We start from the raw sequence: 22510 nt of genomic DNA on the forward strand, positions 1-22510 counted from the left end.
GAGCGAAACAATCATTCTGCTCCCCAAATTTGCCTCATCTTTTACTGAGAATACACTCTTTCAATCATGCTTTCCCCAGCTTTTCTTCAACCCTATACTTGGGTGAGGCTCAAACTAGCCTCAGACACTGAAGTAAGGTTTCTTCCTTTTGCACACGTTTTATTAGCCAGACCCTTTGTCATCTTTCATCATCTCAGAACACACTGAAAATACTAATGATTAGAGGCATTTCTGTTAGAAACATAAACCTGTTCTATTATGGCCTGTTGAGCCATGACAACTCTTGATCTTTCACTGTATTGATGTTGCTGTGGTTTTCCAGTGCTCAGCTATAATTGAAACCCATGAATTACACTGAACACTATACTTTTAAAAATCCTTTTTTTTTAAATTGATAGTCCCCAATGTGATTTGGATTCTTAGCTATAGGTAACTTTGAAAAGCAGTAAAACAAGATAATCTTTGATAAGTAACGGGTACTGTGCATGAGGATACTAACAACCACCTTTCATGATGCCATGTATATACAATACTCATTATGGAAATGTTGGGATGATCAAGTGGAGCCCCTATGCTTTCAATAATACTACCTCAGAATGCAGAGCATTTCTTATTCTTATTATGCATTTAACAAGGAACTATTGCCCAGCTTTATAAGGGCTTTTATGAAAAGAAATTACTTTCAGAGAAGCAAAAGGTATTTGTTGGCAGGGACCGTGCAGTTTCAAGCAAAAGAAAAGCTGGGGGCAGGATTATTTTGAGATAAAATAAAATACAAAAAAAAAAAAAAGGCTATTAGCAAGTTACCTCTCAACAATGGATCTGTTTGTATATCTAACTGAAGGGTTTGTCCTGTTTCTCTGTGGTACTACAACATTACCAAAGCAAGGCACAAATAACACTGTTCTACCCTGCAGCCAGACACCAACTCCTCAAAATGAGCATAAAGTTTGTAAAGTTGGCCTCCCAATTTATGAGTCATTGGGTTTCAATGGAAGATGTGTGTGCTCATCATCTCTGAACAGCAGGTCGCTTACTAAGATGTCTAAGTACAGGTCTGAGTGCTCATGCTAGAAAAATCTCACACAATGTCTTCAGGATGAGGCCTTTATAACGGAGGCTGTATGTGGACATCAATGATGCAATGGTACTTCACTCCTTCAAGAGTAGGTGTTTGCCCATTCTTCTGTTTCTGACCCATATTTCCTCTTTCCTTTCTTTTGTTCAGGCTGGCAATGCTATTTCACTAGATTTTACCATATAGCTAAGTGGAAAAGCAAATCCCCAGTCCTGACTTAAACAAATGTTAAAAAGAGAATATTACCTTAATGTGGACTAGTAAACACTGCAAGGTTTGGACTCGTCTGTAAAGCATTTTTTTAATAGATCCTTATGGAATCATTTGAAATCATTCAGAGATATATGCTGCTTACAGACATTAAAAAACCAAACACAAATGGTACTTTATTTTAAACTCAGTATGCCCCTGCACTGAGTTCAGCATATGCCCAGAAGAGGCATCACATTAGTTTGACCTGTTTTGCTGAACATCTGTATAGATTCATAGATGTTAGGGTTGGAAGGGACCTCAATAGATCATCGAGTCCGACCCCCTGCATAAGCAGGAAAGAGTGCTGGGTCTAGATGACCCCAGCTAGATACTCATCTAACCTCCTCTTGAAGACCCCCAGGGTAGGGAAGAGCACCACCTCCCTTGGGAGCCCGTTCCAGACCTTGGTCACTCGAACTGTGAAGAAGTTCTTCCTAATGTCCAGTCTAAATCTGCTCTCTGCTAGCTTGTGGCCATTGTTTCTTGTAACCCCCGGGGGCGCCTTGGTGAATAAATACTCACCAATTTTTTATTTATTTTTTTTCTGTAGAAAGATTATATTTTTATTGATTTCCTGTTTTACAGATTCAGGTTTAACTTTCAATAATAAAGTTCAATAAATTGATTCCTTAATCATAAAAACTTGCTTTACACATTATTTACAAGTAGCCAGAGACTACAGCCATATAGAATGTCACAGTTATACAACGTACCTTCACACAGGACAAGCTGGGGAAGAGGAAGATAACTGCAGTGACATACATTCAAAAGATCAAGTTGTGGATCTGCACAGTGCATTTGGCACAGCTCATTAAGGGTTCATCTATACAGGTTTGGTCAGAAGAGTTAATCCCAGTTAGCTGGAGGTCCAAATATAAAAGTGTACTAGATGAACTGAACCAAATCTCTGTGGACACTTGAACTCAGAATTCAGGCAGCCTTAGTTTATTTACTTCACTGTCAAACCAAATTAAGGCCATTCGAATTGTGAATACAAGTGTCTGCGCAAGGGTTCAATGCTGTTTACCCAACACACTTTAAAATTCACACCTTCAGTCAAGTGTCCTTGTGTAAATGAACCCTTAATATTAAGGTCTGGCTCTGATGCAGAAAACCATTTCAGTTCAGGTGTACAGGAGCCTGTCAAAGGCCATAAGCAGTTCAGGCAGTGTTCTTTGGCAGGCTGCAAAATCAAAAGACAGAATTTAAGAACAGAATTAAACCTCTCCATCTTTTTTGTTTACTGCCTGTACCAGAACTGCTTGGGTAACATCATGGTTTGGGATTTAGACAAAGGTGGTCCTTACCTCAAGAAAATGGGATTCTTAATACTGAGTATTAAAAAAATTATTGCATCTCCCTCAAAGAAGTCACCAAATCCTTTCAAAGGCTTATTTGGTTGTTTATTAGGAAAATGTTTCTTTCACGGCAATTATAAGAAACCAAGAAAGCATTTCACATAAGTGTTCATCTTTCTATCGAAACAGAAATAGGGTAAACATCAAAAGCCCACAAAGATTCCTAAATACACTGTAAGGGTTTTTCTAGTCCTTGAAAGGATCAGCTCAGTGCAGTCAGCAACTTGATCAAGTCCCTTTCTCTGACATGATCGGGCAATTCAGCAAGGTTTTTTGGTATTATCTAATAGCTGATTGAATCAGCTTTAAAAAAGTGCCCAAAAGTGCCAATGAAGCATGAGATCCATACAGACACCACAGAGCTGGGTCAAACTAACACGCTGCTTGTTTCGATGAAGTGCTTTTTTTTTTCCTCCACTTCTGTCAGCAGCCATTAATGCTAAACACCCATGAATATCAAGCCACTTATTTAGATACCATGATGAAGGATGTGGGAGTTTGTCAATTCTGTGTTGACAGAAAAAAAAAGGTGCTGAAACTAGTATAGACAAAGAAAACTTGTCTGTGAAAGGCAGTCTATGAGCTACAATGGAAGGCAGAAATTAATAAGGATTAAAAGTTTGCCATTATTTGTTCACCTTCTAGAAAATTTAGTAAGTTTCCAAACCACAATGGGTGCAGACAGAAGGGCAGTTCTCTGCTGTAATGGAGAACACTTTGCAGGAAACGTTCTGAGTTACAATGATCCCTCGGACCAAACAGAAGTTCACTGTTGGTTCCACGGTGAGGGGAATCTAGTTGCTGGCTGGAGCCTGCATCTGGTTTGCCCTAGCAATGGCCCCTCCTCCTGTTTTCAAAATGGGAGTGGGGAAAGGGAGCAGAGGGAGCTCATTCTAGAGGTTCCCCAGGCAATGCTGGAGGGTGGGTGGGGTGGGTGAACTGGAGCCCCTCAGGGGAGGGGGGCTCAAATACATATGCCCCACTCTCCATTGTGGGCTGAAAAACACCCAGACCAAACTCCCTCTGCTTCGTTCCACCCCTCCCATTCTGAAAACAGCTCGAGGCCAGGAGGCAGAGCAGATAAGTTACAGACAAAGGTATGTTTTGAAACATCTTCATCTGTCAGCTCATGTAATAAGGGGTTCAGATTTTCACCCAATCAGCCATTTTTGAAGCAGTCTGCAGCCATGCACTTGTGTTTGGTCATGGCTATAAATTGCTTTCTGTGGCCAGATCAGGTGCAAATTGTCATTTCTGTCTAAACCCAGTGTGTGCTGATCCAGACACAGGAACTTGATGAGCAGGTTGTGAGGACTGTTCTGAACTAATGCTTGTACAGGAAGAAAAGGAGGCCATTGGCCAGCTCACAGATGAGTCAAAGGTCTGTAAGCTCTTTCCCATATATATTAATGCACACTAAAGTGAGGATGCCTCATTTAACATAGCTTATAAAAAAATGCACACATACTGCAGCCAAATGGTGAGGGGCTGGGGGGTTTCATAGATTTCATAGACATTTGGGCTGCAAGGGACCCTGAAGGATCATTGAGTCCAGCCCCCTGCCCCAGGGGCAAGAAGTCAGCAGGGATCATAGGATCCCAGCAAGATAAACATCCAAATGTGTCTTGAAGGCGTTCAAAGTGGGTGCTTGAGCCACCTCTGGAGGTAGTCTATTCCAAACCTTGGGGGCTCGGACAGTAAAGAACTTCTTTATGTCCAGCCTGAATCGGTTGTGGTGGAGTTTGTGACCATTCGAACTTGTCATCCCTTGGGGTGTTCTGGTGAACAGACATTCCTTCAGATCCTGGTGAACACCCCTGATAAACTTATAGGTGGCCACCAGATCGCCCCCGAGCCTGCGTTTTTCCAGGCTGAAGAGTCCCATGGCTTGCAGCCTCTCATCATAAGGTCTGTTTCATAATTCAATTTTTTCACCATTTCAATAATTTTTTTGTTTTATCAGTAATTTCATCCAAACATCTTCAAAGGAAATAGAACTCTAATCTCCAAGTTGAGTTGTCAACAGAGAACAAGCAAAACCAAAAGACCCAGGTGACAAGAAATTCTGGTGATTTACATCAAAATATACATTTACTTACTTAACTTTGCTCAGCTAATTTAGAAAAGTGTTGGCTTTTGTCTCTGTCTTCACCTTTTCAGCCTTGCCAGAATTTGACTATGTACTTCCAGGGAACATAAACATGGCTGTCATTGTCTCAATGATCAAACAAAACTATCCCCCTTCCAACTACCTCTGACATACCGCTACTTCCAGAACATAGCATCAGCTACTTGAATAAGGAAAGATACCATATTTACTCAAATACAAGATGACCCTAAATATAAGATGACTCCCACAATAATTAGATTCTATATATGGAAAAAATCGATAAATTTATTATAAATTGCCAGGTATAGAATATAATTATTGAAGTATTGACTTAATTCCCCTTACACTGCTACACTATGGAAAATAGTGGCCCTTACTCTTTGCTCCCCACCCCCAACTTCTTCCCTCTGCAGCCTTCTGCTCCTCCCCGCTTACCATCAGACCCTGCTCAGTCTCTCTTCTCTCCCCAAGCACAAAGTGGAAACTCACATGTAACAGTGACAGTAAGAAGAGGAAAGAGACAGAGAAAAGGGCAGAAACTGCAGATGGGAACAGGAGACTGCTGTGAGTTTGACTGGCCCCAAACCTGACTGCCACAAATTTTAACACAGGTACTGTACGAACACAATTTTGAGCATTACTTTTGTACCTACATACATGTATTATAAACAGTAACTTAAACAGCAGGCAGGGGAGCTCTATACTTGGGAAGTGGGGTTTAAAACAAAGAAAGGGAAATTTAACCCCACTCTCTAGCCCCAGACCCCAGCCTGGTTTTGCCTTGGAGGGGCAGTCCCTACCTTACCCCACCTCCCCCAACTCTTCTCTGCTGGAGCAGACAGCACAACCCAGCCCAGGGCTGCAGAGCATGCTGGGGGACTTTGATTTAACTTGAACCAGGAAGGGGCCTGGGACAGAAGCTTCATAAACCAGCTTGACCCAAATCAGTTAAGTCTGATTCTACATTCAACCAAATTTATCTTAAACCAGTTTCAGCCATTTTTAAACTGGTTTATGTGCACTGAGCTTCTGTTCTCTTACAGATTTAAGCCAATATCTGATGACTTAGGCCAGTTTCTGTGTAACTTCTGTCCCTAGCCAAAACAACCAACAAATTAAGTAGAACATCACAAATTTATTTCCCATTCAAATTAATAAAAACATTTGCCCCTAAATCTTTACTATTTACATTATTTTCTCTCTTTTAGATATGGCCTTGGCAAAACAATTTTGAAGTCCTACTGAGCTCTGTTGCCTAAGATTTCAGAACTATTTATTGAACAATTTGATATAGTTCTATAGTTACCAAATATTGCAACTCTGCTAACAACATTAAAGTGAGTTGTGAACACTAATATATTGTGTGTTTTATTTAATATAGGCAGGTTGGTTTTATTAATCATTATTTGTGAACTTCTGATCTGATTAGTTATTATTTGGTGTGGCATAGATGACATATTCCTTTGAAAACAGCTGCCTCTAAGAATATATACTTCATGGAACACAAGAAATGTTTTACTGTGGCATACATTGACAGAGTAAATGTCAATTTTTCTGTATATTTGGGAACAAATCTACAAACAGAGTTTTCTTACAGAATAAGACCATGGACTGACTCACTGTTGGAAGCACTCCAAACACCTAGGGTACAGGCATACACAATCAAGTAAGTACTCTTAAAATGACCCTTAAAATGAGGAATATCTTCGAAGCACTCCCTTTTTCAGCACTTCCTGGAATGTCTAGATGGCTCCACTGGTCCTCTGTCATCACGAAGTGCTCTTCCTCTTGTCCACCCATGTAGGGTGGGCAGTGAACAAGCACTCTCCAATAGACTCAGCTGTCCTCAGGAACCTCTGGAGATCAGAGGCTGAGAGGCATGCATTTATTCCTGCTCCCCAGCCTTCTAGCCATATGTCTGCATGGTGCCAGATGTGAAAGTTGGGGATTCAGAGTTCCTCAAATGTCTATCCATATCCTAGGGCCATCATTTTCCACCATTATACACATGGCTGACCCATTAACTATGTAAAGCAAAAGAACATTAATACACAAAATTAATTACTTGATTTGATGGAAATCTGTCTCTATATAACCTGTGTTACTGCTTAGACACTGTTTTGAAAGACAGAAATAATGCCTAGTTCTTTTCAGTAGACCTTAAAATGCTTTGCAAGGGATATAAGAAACATTGGAGCATAGAGAAGTGAAGTGTTCTTATCAAAGCAGAGTAGGGCAGAGCAGGGAATAGAATCCAAGTATCCTGAGTTCCAGACCAGTATTTGTGATGTGACCACTATTTCTCGTGTTTTCAAATTTTAGCTGCATCATTTTGCCATATTATTGCAACAGTGATGGACCAAGTGATTTTGAAAGCTTCTCTTTTTGGATACCCAACTTGAAATGCTTTAATGGGGCTGAATTTTACAGAGTGGGTAAACTTTACACTTCCTGAAAATGAAAGTATTTTAGGCATTCAAAAACACAGACATCCATCCAAACACTCGCTAGTCATTTTGAAAATATTTCCTACTAAAATTTACTCAGTTAATCAATCAATGGAAATTTTGAGAAAATTGTTCTGTGAAGAACATAAGGAAACTCTAATGGTCCATGACACACAAATGCTTTTGACAAGTTACAGTAAACTCAGTTAATTTTGTTGAAAATAAACCTCATCTAATAAAAGAACACTGTGTCTAATATTTAAAAAATTGTCTCTCAAATCTGTTCAGTAAAACAAAGTGAATAGCACACTGTAGTTGATTCAGTTTGAAATAGCATTTCTAAGTAAGTGCTAAGTTGACTGATAGAGGGAGGAAACAACATTTAGCTAAATGTAAAGCCATGTAAAACTTGCTTGACTTGGTTCTTCATTACAAATAGAGCTGCTTAAACATTTCATGGAAAATTCTGAGTGCTAATTTATTTCATCTATGTTCCTGTCTATTGCAAATACAATGTTTGAACTTATTATAATCTTGCTTAAATAGAAACAATTCTGTATTGACATCAAAACTGCAACACACACCACACACAAAGCGCTGTAACACAAGCATTTTCAGATGCTTATTGGAACCTCACTTAATAGAATTAGTCAGTTTCTAGTTTCCAAAATATCTAACTTCAGTCTATGTCCAAGATTTTTATCTTTTTGCTACACAGCCAGGTTGTTATACAACACCTGGTAACTACATTGTGTTTGATCATGGCATCCACATGAGCTTATTTTGCTCTTGCGTTTGACACCTGTTGTTAGAATCAAAAATATCCAAGCCAAATTTACACCTAGTAAGTGGTAGCTCTATTTCTGTATTTTTGTTTTAAAGCTTGGGTGGTTAGTTTAAAATTTTCCAGTTGAGTTAGTCAGGTTTAGATACTATTTTTAAAGCTTATTAGAATTCTTTCCAGCATGTCATTTGGTTTACGTTTTAAAGTATATTATTGTGGAGGCTTTGGAAGGTAGAAATCTCTTTGAGTCTCTGTTTTTACCTTCATCAGTGCAAATCAGGAATAACTCTACTGGCACCATTGGACTTATACCACTACTAATTGACACAGACCTATGTGAATCAAGGATTTACACTGGTGTCATGCATCAGGTTGTGGTTCATAGTACAAATAGAACAGGGATAGCAGCTGCATAAATTCTTAACATCTCACCTATTGCCATTCCTGGCAAATATCACCAAGGAGAAGAGAACAGTAGATTCAGTCTTGTGATCGTAGAAAATTATGGAGGTGTGCGAAATGGGTCATATTAGATTTGGATTCAGATTTGGCCTGAATCAGGGACAGTGATTTGATTAGTTGATTTGGATCACTGTCCCAATTTGATTCGGCTGAAGCTGAATCTGAAGATTCATTCCTAATACGGTGAAACAATGATTCAGCCATAGACCCAGCTTTAAATGTCTTTTCTACATATCTCAAGGTTCCAGGCATGGGTTGTGAATACTGCGATGGTGGGGCAGATGGAGCACGTTTGGAAGTAGTTCTGGTCCACCTCCAGGTCTGCACTCCTCCGACTCAGTAATCAACCATGGGGGGATCCTGGGTGTCCCCCCAAACCCAGGAGGCACCAGTTCCCAAGCTGAGAGGTTCCCCATGCACTCCCCAGTGGACCAGAAGTGTTTCTGGTCCACTGCTGAATGCGCTGGGGACCCCTCCACATTCCCGTGGGACACTCCATCCCCTCCAGCATCTCCGTATTCACGAGCTGCCTGGTACCTTGAGATATGTAGAAAAAAAACATTTTAAGCTGTGTTTATGTCTGAATCATTGAATCTCTCCAAATTGATTCAGAGTGTTCTGATTTGATTAGGAGAGATTAAAGGATCTCCTGATCCGATTCAGTGGCCAAATCTCCGAATTGGGCTGAATTTCCACCGAATCATGCTGAATCGAATCAGCAACCAAAACTTCATGCAGCCCTAGTATAAATGGACACTAATTACATGATTGTAGATAACTTATCAAGAGTTATAAATGAAGATTATTCAATTAATTTGAATTCTGTAAGTCCAGATAACTTCTGGTTTAGGATAGAAATTAGAATGTGAGTATCAAGTAGTTCTTCCCTTTTGCTCCCAATCTATAACATGTAGCACATAGTGTAAAACAAGACATGAATTATGATGACTGGGAAGCAGGTGGTACTCCCTGATGTACTATCAAGCATTGACCACTGCTGCAGGCAAAATAGGAGCCTCTGTGAATGATGGCTTAAAACTGGTACACTTGTCTAAGTTTGTCATCTAAAAAGGGGAATGCTGGAAACTTTCCAGGCAATAAGTCATTTTTTAGTGCTAATTTCACTTACTGAAACATTTATTTGGACTACCTGTGACACGTTAAAATGGGCCTGGGAAAAATAAGTCCTCATTATGATGGCTTAACAAGCATTGTATCATAGTAAAATGCAATTTGGACATAGTTAATTAAAAATTACTTAACTAAATTCTTACTTAAAAATGCAATCATCTCTATATTAGAAAGTTTACAGCATGCTATACAAAGCAATATGGGTAAAAATAAAACCACTTAAAAAAAAACAAAACAACCAGGAAACTCACATTTTCTTAGCACAATGCAATATTTCCAGGTTTAACTTGTAATACAATCTAAACGTGTTCTGTTAGTCAGTGTTTTACTCTTACAATCTTCAAAAGAGACCTTTTCCGCCTTCCAGTAGAAACATGGTTCAAAAGTGTTTATCAGCTTGCAATAGGGGACCATAGTCCTGTTGGGTAGAAGAGAGGGCCAGGGAAGGAAAGGCAGTGGGGTCCCTTTAAAGCCCCTACTTTTAAAGCCTAGAGAAGGGGATGGTTACCTGCTGTAAGGAAGGGCACAGCCAGTACATGTACAGTGGAGAAGACCTAGGCTGGCAAGGGAAGCCCCAGCTGGACAGGAGGGGGTGAGCAGCTTGTAGTACTGAGGGGGAACAAGGACCGCAAAGGGAAATGGCCAGACCCTAGGCCAGGGACTTACACTCACAAAGCTCAGCCCACAGGCAACCACGTCAGGGAGAAAAGGAAGAAATTGATTACACCAGCCACTTAACCAGGTGGGCATGGCTGACCGATACAAACTCTCCCCAGGCCAGAGCAAAAGGACTTGATGGTGGAGGGAGACAGAGCCCTGCAGCGGGGCAAGGGTAGAAACCCCTCCCAGCAAGAAACCTGCTGCCTTAGACAAGGGATTTCCATCAACCCAGCCTAAAGTGTCCAGAAAATACTGAGGATCTTTTTTTTTTTCCCTCCTCCTTTTTATTTTATGCTTTGTAAGGTCTCGGGAAGGGGATATAAAGAATTGAGCACGGTTTTATGCTCACCCTAGAGGAGCCCCAGTGGGGACTGAGTATACCCAGACAGATTAAGATGGTTTGTGGTAACACCAGAGAGGCCCAGGGAAGCAGCCTCCCTGCGGATCACAGACTGTTTTGAGAGCTCAGTACAGGTCTGCTCACTGTTCTTTTTCTTTTTTCTGCTCATGACAATAGTAAGATCTGCTGGACCAGGGCAGCTATGAGGGGAGGCAAGGAGACTGCAAAGCAGAGTGCCCAATGCACTATTTTTCCTGTAATTATTTTTGGACTTACCGTTACAGTTCTGGGGTGAGAGACTTGGCAGAGTTCCAGTATCCAAACTGGCCAAAGTCTGGACTAAAGGGAGCACTAAGACAAATTGAAGCTTGGCAGGAGTGGGTGTCTACCCATTGATGGAAAGGTGGGCAGGAGAAAAAGAGCCCTGCACAGTACCATCAGACTCGGGGTTGGGGACAGGATAGGGTGACAAGGTGCCTACAGCCTAGGCTTAGATTCCCTAAAGACAGCCTCTTGAGAAAACATCCCAATTAACATCAAGATATGGCAGACAAGACAAAGAGAGTAAAAAGGGCCAGACCAGGGAACCAGAGTAGGTAGTCAGGTACTGTCACACCACAAGTGGGTGCCTGGTTGTCCCTGGAGGAGCAGCCTATTACTGAGCTGTTTTGAAGAAGATGTAAGAAGTCGTTAAAAGCTAAATTACCAATACTCAGACGATCCCCCTTATTCATTGTATATTCTACCCGTAGACCCATGTATTGCACATCCAAACACCTTGCACCATCAAAAATGCATTAGTAAAGCATTAAAAAAAATCTTTTCAATGGGAAACTTCCCTTTGAAACATTAGGAATTGTTCTCTGAAAATGTTTATGATATGTATTGCAGACATTAAATATGAGTAGTTTAGCACTAGTTAGAAATGAGACACCAGATGAATAAGGATTTGACTATCATCTCTTCCTAATTACTAAACACTACTGAGAAAAGGCTCCCTTCATATACTTAGCAGATCTAGAAACAAAGCATACACAGCCACACCCTGGATAGCAGGATTTAACCTTCAGTATTTACCCTCAGTCCGGGATGTGTTTTCTTGCATTAGTAAATCAGGCCAAACTTATTCCTCTTTTGACCACCCACCAGGGGCAATGTGTGGTGGGTGCACATGCACCCCCTGAGCATGGCGGTGCACCCCTTGCAAAAAGGTACCACCAACACTCCCAGCAGTGGCTGCTGGTGGTCACTGACCCTTGGTTGGTACTCGACACCCCCACCCTCCCTGCCGCTGACAGTGCTGGCATCTACAGGAGCTCCCCACTCCCCGTCGCTGCCCTCCTGCTGCTCCTGCCGCCGCGCTCCCCCCAGCTGCCATGGGCATGCACCATTCATGCCATGCACAAAACCCTTTCTTAGAGGGGTGTTGAGATTATGTCAAGAACAGTAGATCTTGGAATTAACACCATACTGAAGTGTCTGAACAGTTTACGTGTCATTTCAGGCTCCCTGCAGATATTGGCAAACATTACCTGGGGATGAACAATATAGTAATGCGTTTAAGCTCTTTTTCTTTTCTATAAGGATTAGAAACATACCATTAAAAGTCAAAACCAAGTGTTACATGAAGTGTCTGGGCCTAGGCATAGGCTTGTGCCGTAGTCTGCTGTAATAAGTTCCAAATAAAGGAGATTCAGTTTGCCTGATAAGGGGATAAATCTTTAATTTCCATGCTTTTCATTTACCAGGCCCACAGCTACAATATTTCCCACACAGCAAGCCCACCTTGTCAACAACTCACTTTTTATTTTTATGAATATGGCAGATGAAGTTACTCTGTGCCCCCCTCTCCCCTCCACTCTCCCCACTGGGATCAGTAGTGAATCTGGAACATCAACATGGAGAGAGATCCATCATGTTGCCAAAGGCGTTCTGTCTTTTAATAAATTATTCTTTCAGGAAAGGACAGCTAAACATTAAGAAAGGAGTGCCTGAGGGAACTTTCTGGTTCCTGTAAGCCTATAGGAAGATGTACAAGTGTGTATGGCTGAGACAGGACTGAGTTGTGACAGTAGGTTGTGCAAGATAAAGGCTGACTTCGTAGTTCATTTTAATTACCCAATGGAAGAGTCTGTAATCTGTCACTTGGTCTGGGCCATGTGACAACATGCCTGACTGACCTCCCTATCATCCATCTCTTCCCAGATGTGCTTCACACTTTCCAGGATTCTTTGGTGGAATATAATCTGGTGTGATCCTTCCAACCGTAGAACACAGTTACACACTTGTAAGCGACTCAAATAGCCTTTAGTGCTGAAGCTTCCATAGTATAATATTGGTTCCATGTGTTCTACCAAGAAATTTGGTCTGTTAAACTGTATCACCCCAGCTCCTATCCTATTGCATGGGAAGTTCTTTGTGTTCACAAAAATTCTTGGGCAAATACAGAGAGAAATCTATTTGCATCTATGTGTATTGCATACATTTAAAATAGTGATTTATAAAAGGAAGGCATGCATTCATGGGTTTCTATTGCATTTATTTATAGTATAAACCATAAACTATGTAAAATGTTAAAATCCCTTTACATGTGAACCAAATTCTCAGGTACTGGTATGACTGAGAACAAAATTCAGCTCAATGTATGTAAATTGCATAATCTGTTAATGAACTTGTTTATGTAGATGTATGCAAATATGACATTAACACTAATTTGTACAACTTTACATACTAAGGAAACACTGTTGGTTTTTTTTCTGGTTGCCTATATATATATTACCTGTAGTCTTTGAATGGATGGGTTTGGTCCAGGGATGTGTTGGAAAGCAATTACAAATTGGCAGTTCCTTTACACCTCTGCCAACCTTCCCACCTTCCATTCTTTTCACTGCTTTGGGAAATATTTGTTATTTTCTGTTTATTATGTGGGCCTCTTCTAGCACTAAAAGAAATGCTAATCTTATCCTGAGTTGCTAAGTGTGCTCTGGCTTTAGGAAAAGTAAATATTAAAACCCATGGTATATCCTCCATTCCATTTCACCAGGTTGCAGTTCAGAATTGTTACCATGTCATCAACAGTGCACATATGATAGCTGACCTCTTGGCCCATGCATTAGGGGTTAAACCAGTTACCTTCAAAGCTAAAAACATGATATGAGGCAGCTTGAACTAAGAAGCCCACTTCCTATACTATTTGCAGTGCTGGATTGGCAGAGGGGGGCTTATAATACTTGGTTACATGCAACTAACACTCAGGGAGTCAGCTTGTACAGTTTGTGAATCTCATGCAAGGAGATGAACTCTGCGGGTTATTTTAACAAGCTGTCAATTCTATGCTCATTTGAACTATGCTTTTTCACCCATGTGGTGGCTTGAAACTGTAATGGATGGTAAAATGAACCTACCACTAGGGCATCTTTAAATGGAAATAGTCCAAATATAAACATTCTAGAGAATAAATTAACTCCTAAGGGGAACTGCATTGCCTGGATGGGAGTAGAGGGTGTTGGCAACATTCATTTAACAGGGACTAATTAAGGACCCTCTAAAATATTAAAAGTAATATAGGCTTAGACTAACCTGCAAAGACTAAATCAATTCAGCCTTGGGCTTTCTGACTGCCTGTACTTAGCCTTGAAAATCATACCCACGCAGCTGGACAAAAGTGTAAATTTGGTTTTGAGACCTTTAAGTTTACTAACTTGCTCCTAATTTTAACATACTTCTGCAAAACCAGCTTGTAACAGCTAAAACTGTGATAGTGTATTAAATTCTTTACATGAGGACAGCACTATCATTTTACTCAATGTACTTCATTACATCTGTCTTTTGCAATCAGACAAACATAATGAAAACTGTCATATAATTTCAATCTGGTTCTTTAGTCTTGTAACCCACACATTGCCAAAGAGGCTAAATAGTTACAGAGAGGCATATATCACTCTCTATATTGCCTCTAGATCATTCCCCCCCTCTTCCCCCCCCACCCCAAAAAAACAAAACTCCACCAAAAATTCCGTTCCATTATCAAGGAAAAAACAAAAAGACTTAAAAATGGGACACTGCAATAGTTACGAACTAATACTTAATATCACAACCAAAAGTTATGGAATAGATATTCTTATGGATCTGAATTTTGTCTGCTTCTTCAGGGAACTCTGGAACTTTACTGACTCATATCAATACAACTTCATGAAAAGTACAAATAAATTCATATTCACATTCATAAACCTCCAAGTCCGATGCAAACAAGGCAGCATTGTACACTCTATAAACATCCCACAGAGGTGAGAGTGGAAGAAACATAGTTGCTGGATCAACATACCAAACAGTAAATTTGTTATGTTTCTTCAGAAAAAAGTTAATCTGTCTGTCATTATATTGATGATGCATCATGCTCTTTCCTTGCCTTCTAAAATACATTACCAACAAGAAAGAGGAAAGGGATGCTACAGGAAGAAACACCCATCGAAATTCAACACTTATAGTTTGACTGTTGCTATTGTAATCCTGCAATATTGGGATACTCTCCAGCAAGGGGATGTCCTAGAAGAACATCCCGATAGAGGTAGTTAACATTAAAGTTAGGAAACTTAGTATCATCCTTCTGTTTTGAATGCAAAGACTCAAGAGTCTGCTACACATATCATCTGTGATAACTAGAACTGTGAGTAGTAAACCAAACAATAAAAACAATAGACAGTCAGTATGGATTGCAAGCATTTCAGCGACAATAGTTTTCTACATTTAGAAAATACTTAGCATAAAGCAGGTGACTTTGCAATAATGAATCCAAACCTATGAACCTAAACCTAAAGAATTTGTATCTTAAGACAACAGCCTGAGAAAAGTGACTTAAATTAGTAATTAAATAGTTTCAATGCTCCAGATTTTTTTCTTTAGTGTTTTATAGTGTAATACAAAGGTAATTTACAGAAGATACCTCTGCACCTACATGCCAAGCCCCATCGCTGGAGAACTTTGAATCAAATTAAAACAGAATTTTATATGAAAAGACTGGCTTTTTCCCCCATTTGTTCAATGCATGAAATACTTAAGGTATTTTAGTGGCAGTTCCAAACTTCTGGCTAATATAAGGTATTATCCCAGTTAGTCAAAAACATATGATCAGCAAAAAAATCTATGGGTCCCGTCAGTGGTCTTTCTAGTGCAGGTAATGAAGTCAAGCAGACTATTTCATGGGAACTGCGGTGTACTAAAGAAATTAAGGAACCTCTGGTTATATCAGTACCCAGTGTAGCAGCACTAATACATGTAAGAGCAACATCAGCAGTGGGACATTTTACTCTGCCTCAACCATTTATGAATGCAATTGAAAAAAGGATAACTCATCCAGTAGTCATTTTTATCATTATGTCAAACTGATGAGGCAATACTTAGGCAAACTTGGTCTGCATCTATCAATGGACAACTTCTTTCCTGATGAAAGGGCTGTGAATAACAGGGCAGAAGCAGCTCTAAATCAAACTGGGAACTAAGAGTCAGCTGCAGCCAGTTCTAGAGGAAACATTTCTTTCTGCTTTACAAATCAGTTGCTACCATTCAGAGAATATTCAGAGCACATTTCTTTGGCTGCTGATTACATAGAGATAGAATGAAGAACCCTGCTCAGAGCTGTCAGCACTGGATGCTTAACAGCACTTACATACTAATGAATATGGATGACTTTCCAGATAATGCTTCACCCCCCTCCATCTTACACCCCCAGTGTATGAGGGTACATTGGAAGGCACCGATGAATACTAATAAACTAATCCCTCATTTAGGCTAAAGAACATTTCCTGTTCTTTTACAGAAATATGGTGCTTAAAACATATCTACATCAGAGATTCTAACCCTTCCCAAATATGTAGTAACTGGAACTAACCTATGTGAAATAAGTTAATAGTTCCCTTTAAAGCCAAGCTGAAAAACAACAACATCAAAAAGCCACAATAGCAACTAATATATTTGATGAAAGTGTCTGCGATCTGTTTACTTACAATATAGTATTCATCTGCTAGATGTCTGCATGTGTTGTACAGAGAACCAGACTCAGACTCCCATGTGGATTCAACAGAGATAAAGCTGGATCTTATGTTATGTAGGGATCTGTAATTATTATTCTTTCATTTAATAAAAACATCCTGTTTAAGAAAGCTGCTTATTCTATGTATTGTGCTATTTGCATCTAGATAAACTCAGGATATATCAGGATGGAAGTGCTGCAAATTAGACCATTGAAGACAGTAGTCAAGCCAAGTCAGAGTAGAATTGTCATGTAACCTCCTACACATACTTTAAATTAACTTAAAAATCCCTCTGGTGCTGACCAATGACAAATGTATACATTCCAAAATCTAAGTAATCAGATAGTTACAAATACGTCACTGACAATCTTCATATTGCATCTGTTGTTTCCACCTGCATCAAACTATGGAACCAACTTTTAAAGCAGTTTTTCTTCGTCATGCCTGCATATGAAAACAGACACAGTTTTATCAATGAAATTGTTTGCAGGTACAAATAAAGGCATGTGGATATTGAATCACTTGGAATTGTGGGTATATGAGTAAGTAAGCATTTGCTAACCTAGGATACTATACCCAAAATACCAGTATATGGGTAAATGTCCTGAAGTATGTCATACCTTAGTGGACTCGAAACATTTGGAAATGTATAAATTATGTTATTTTCCTTAACAATTACTTGTAGATGCTAACAGGCAAAATACAAGGGAAGGTGGTTTTTCATCTGGTACCTCTTCCACATAGTCCCCAACATTGCTCACTGTTGGGCTCATGATTGGTTCTTTGGAGGTCAAAGGTGCAAGACTTAAATCTGTGTTGGACAGATCTAGGGCTGCATTATAGATGCGTTTAGTACAACTAATAAGAGGACTGCAGCTTTAAACCACCTTTGTATTGCATATCCGGGTCACCCAGTGCTATTCAAAGTAATCTTGGGGTTGTTGTAAGGCACACCTGTCTACCAATGGCCCTAAGGAGCTATTCTGAGACCCAGGCAGCACAAAGGTGCTCAGTTTACATCCATTCTGCTCCCAATCAAGTTCCTTAAGCCGGGGGGGGGGGGGGGGGGAGAGGGTAAGAGAATACACAAAAACAGCTGAAGCAGAAAGGCTTCATTTATCTTTGAAATGATATAGCATTAAGATATACTATGGAAAGACGTAGTGGAAATATACCAACAGATTATTGAAGAGATTAATTTATGAGGACTGGTATGTTTCTATTTAAGAAGAAAGTGTGGAAGAGGAAGATGTTCAGAAAGTAAGTCATAACCACATACTATTATAATAAAGATCAGCTAAAATTACTTGCAAAACAGAAAGCTTGAGCAGTGAGTAAAAATAAGTTGTGTATATGTATGTGTAGAATAATTATATAGGTGATGATAATATCCCATTTACTTGAACTAAAATTTCATCCCAACTCATCCCAGATATCCCTGCTGCAAAAAAGTTAACAGGGAACATAAGTCAGTGCCAAATGTTTTCTACTCCATGAAAGTACAACCTACTGTTATATCTGTGATTACTGTTTTAGTTAATGTTGTTTAGTAGATAAATTGAGCCATTTTCACAAGGGGAAACAATGTCCAACTGACTACAGCATTTGTGATTACATATACTTCTGTGTGTCAAGGAATAAGGACCATTTCCTTTGATTCCTAGGAGTAAGTTTTAACTGTTTAATTAAACAGCATTGATAAGTATCATAGAATATATCTGGCAACCACTAGGGAATCCTAAAAGGGAAGAATAATATTTGTCATAAGAAGAAAATCTTCCAGCTTATAACTGCTAAACGGATATTCTTATTGCTTAGCACCACACAGGCTCTATTATTTCCTTCTCTAGTGGAATTATTCTACATCTGGCTTTGTTTTATAGATCACAAGTATCATAACTAAATATCTTAAAGTTTGATAGATCACGGCTCAAAAGCAAAGTTAATAGATTAAGACCAAAAAACAAAAATGAGCTACTATAGGATCTAAAATTTTGAGTCCCACTCCCAACTGGAATTCTTAACATCGGAGTCTAGATGCAAAGCAATGGCCTATCTGTGGGAAGGCAATACTCATATACATGCCACCTCAGCTCTAGTTGGACAGCTGGAATCCATTCCCACACAATTTATTTCTACGCCTTCTGCAAGTTGCCTCTTTACTTAGACTCTGCTGCTAACTGGCATATTGTGCCTCCATAATGCCTAATCACACTCATCTTCAAAACCATTACATTCATTCATACGATGCCTTTCCCAACCAAGGCTCAATGTGGCTTAATATAAGAAAACAGACTAACTTAAAAACAAGAGAACAACAAGTCCTTCTATAGGTATATAGGGAGCAAAAAGGCGGCACAGGGTAACATAGGACCCCTACAGGGCAGACTAGGGCAATAAAAAATTATTAAGGATCACATTTGTGGGAGTCCAGCAAGAAAAGTAATCTTGAAAGGCAAAAAGCACGGGTTCATAGCAGGTAGATCCTGCCTGACTAACCTTGTTTCTTTTTATGACCAGATCACAAAATGCTTAGATGCAGGGGAAGAGGTAGATGTCTTGTTGTGCTTGGCTAATATTTGCACGCAAGAAGTCATGAATATTTTTTTTCAAACCTTCTAATAAAAGTTTGTTCTCTTCTAGGATTAATCACAGACACATATATAGATAAGCCCTATATATTTTATTCCACATAATCCATGGGATGAATTTGAATTTCTGCCAGGCACCCTTCTTTGGCTTTTGCCAGTTGTCAGTTTAAAGGGATACTTGCTTCTGTTCTTTTTTAAATTCATAGGTTAAGTGTTGTTTCAAATGGGTAAATCATGGAAGCATTGCTGAATGTATATGAAACCATATTTATTACATGGCTCAGTAATGTTAAATACTAAATTCTTGTTGAGCAGAGTTGAGATTGCTTGGGTGGGGGGGAATGTTGCTGAGTCATAGTGGGTATAAGTGGGTAATTGTAGCAAAACCCCAGGTTTTTCTGGTTTGTTTTTTGTTTGGTTTTTTTTTTAACTTAAAAATGCATTCCTTCCCCTTTCCCCAACCATTTCTTACTCTCTCTCTGCCCCCTCTATCCCTTATAAATAGTTATAGGTAGTCATAGGTAAGCTAAGTTCTTGTATGTCATTATTGTAACAAGCCCCTTGTTATATTGTAAATGGTGTTTTGTTTTGTATTGATTTTTTACTGTTTTATATTGTATTCCTATAATGTTTGTATTGGATTTTACTGTTTTATATTGATATTGTATGATTTAGGCCTGTTTCTGTAAAGTTAGCCAAAGTAATGTCAAGTCTCCATCTCGTGTCTCCTGCCCACGCACACCCTATTGTAATTGTGTTGTAACTGTGACTCATACCTATCCCATCTATATAAATTGGTTCCTGGATGAATAAGAGTGAATGAGGGTGCTTGAGACATAATGGTAGCAGGCCTAAAAATAGCTCCTGCTGAATGACTGCACCATCAACTTAACGACCAAGCCATCAACTTAATGACTGGACCACCTCCTTGCATTGACTCTCCCTGAAACCCCAGACCTACTCCTAGGACCAGAGACAAAACCCAATATTTGAAAGATAAAGACCCCCCCAAGAAACCAGCAACATGGAAACAAAGAACAGAACAGAAACCAGCAACTCCACCATTGTATCTCACCATACAATGAGAACACATGGAACTACATAACCTCATCTGAGCAGGACCGGCCCTTGACTGGGTATGTCCTTCTCACTCAAGTCGCAGGTAGCCTACCCCTGTAAAAGGGATGGTACAGTATGACTTCCTTAGGACACCCTTTCTATCTGGACAGGCAGTACACCACACCACCTTTCCACCCAGAGGCCCACTCTGGACAACAGTTCACTAGAGAAGACTTTGACTGACCATCAAGGATCAACTCACAGCCTGGATAGATAGCTATTCACCCACCTTCTTCCCCCAAGCAAGGGACCTGAGCTCTGTCTCTGCACACCTTGACCTCAGTCCCTCCATTAAGCCTTGCCTCTCCTGCTGTGTGTGAGCGCGAGTGCAAGAGAACCAATAACTTTGTGGGCTGTATAGTGTGTTGCTTGTTTAATAAAAAAACTATTATTTTGGAACCCTGAGTTGGGTTTTTGTCTTATTGATCTCCTGGCCCTGCTCCAATTTCTGCTCTCTGCCTCTCTGACCTTCCTCCCATCTCTCTCTCTCTTTCTCCCCACAGCTCTGTGATCTTTTAACCCCCATCATCCCTCAGCTCCTCCCAGGTCTCTGCAACCCCGACTTGCCTCCCACCTTCAGCCCCAGCTCCAACCCTCACTCTCTCTTGGCTCCTTACCTCCCAACCTCCTCCAACTTTTACCTCCCAGCTCTCAGTTTTTTCCTCCACCACCTGTCACTTCACCTCTCTGCTGCTCCTCCCAGCTTCTTTGACCAGCTCAGCTCTCTTCTGCCCCAGCTTGATCCCCTGGCTCCACTCCTTCACCTCCTCTGTCTCCCAGATTTTTCTTCACCCCCAAGTAACCCCGGGGCACCAAGTGACCCTAAGTAACCCCTAATATTAACACACAGCCACAACCGAAGTCCGTGTTTGTGGGTATGTGCATGCGTGTGTGGACCCAGTGTCTTATGTGTAGCTTGTGTCTGTGTGTGTGTATAATTTTGTGTCATGCCCTCCTGCCTCACAGCACAATATTGAGATCCCAAGTGTGTCAATCCCAAATCTGATCTGACATGTGTCAAGTCAACATGATTGTACAGTTAATGCCACTACATGGACTTGCTCCCACTCAAATATTGTCCTAAATCTTTAAGATGCATGAAAAATACAACATGAAATGAGAAATACACTTTTAAAACATACAGAGGAACTCTCTTTACTTCAGGGGTGGGACAGCCAGGGCAGAGCCATGATCTGTAGTGTGCAAGGAGGGGATTGTGGTTTCACCCTGCTTCAGACCAGGCTGTCACCATTGCAAAGATCCAGGGCAGAGCCATGATCCTCTTCTTGTGTGCCTCTGCGCGGAGCACGCAGGCTACAGATCACAACTCTTCCCTGGTTCTGGAGCAAGCTGCCCCCATCCCAAGTTCCCAGCAGCCCCCTTTGCTGTTCTGTCATGTGCACTTCCAGTGTGGCTGGCCTCCATGGCAACCCCAGTCTGAGTTTTCCCACACAGATGCAGCTGAGGTCTCCATGGAGACCAGCCCAAGCTATGCAGGCACAGGAGTTCACAGCCAACCGGATCCAGCAAGCAGGCCAGATTTTGCCCATCCCTGCTCTACCTGGTATAAGCAAAAGTTTTGTCATTCCATCTCTATTCAACAAATAGGCCTCATTCTCCCCTATGGGTCAGCCTTCTCAGGCCCACCCTTACTTATGCCACAGAGAAACCACTGATAAAGAATGCTTATAGCTAGATGCCTACTTAATTTGTGATGTGGAAACCACAAAATTCAGGATTGTCTGCAAAATTAACTAAAAAAAAAAAAACCCAACAAAAAACACTTAATAAAAATGAAATACTGGCTCCACAATGGAAGTCAGTGGTCCTTGTTGCTGTGTAGCAGAAAGCCCCTTTTCCTCTTCCCTGCAGTTGCTCTCCCCTCCTTGGATATGTTTTTCCTCTTCTACCTTTTCTTCCTTCCTCTTTCTTTCACTTTAAGATAAGGAATTGTGTTTTGAAATTTGTATGTGTGCATTTTGTATCTCCCCTTGTATTTTGGTATTTTTATCTATTTGTGTGCCATGGCATTACTTTTGTAGCTTATATTTTATACTCCTCACCTTTCAACTAAATGTGTTTAGTTTCATAAGTAAGTTATACATTGTAACAATGTTAACAAGGGCAGGAATCAAACTGCCCTTCCCTG

This window comes from Alligator mississippiensis, chromosome 5 (genome assembly GCF_030867095.1).
Source record: "Alligator mississippiensis isolate rAllMis1 chromosome 5, rAllMis1, whole genome shotgun sequence".
In the NCBI taxonomy this organism is placed as follows: domain Eukaryota; kingdom Metazoa; phylum Chordata; order Crocodylia; family Alligatoridae; genus Alligator; species Alligator mississippiensis.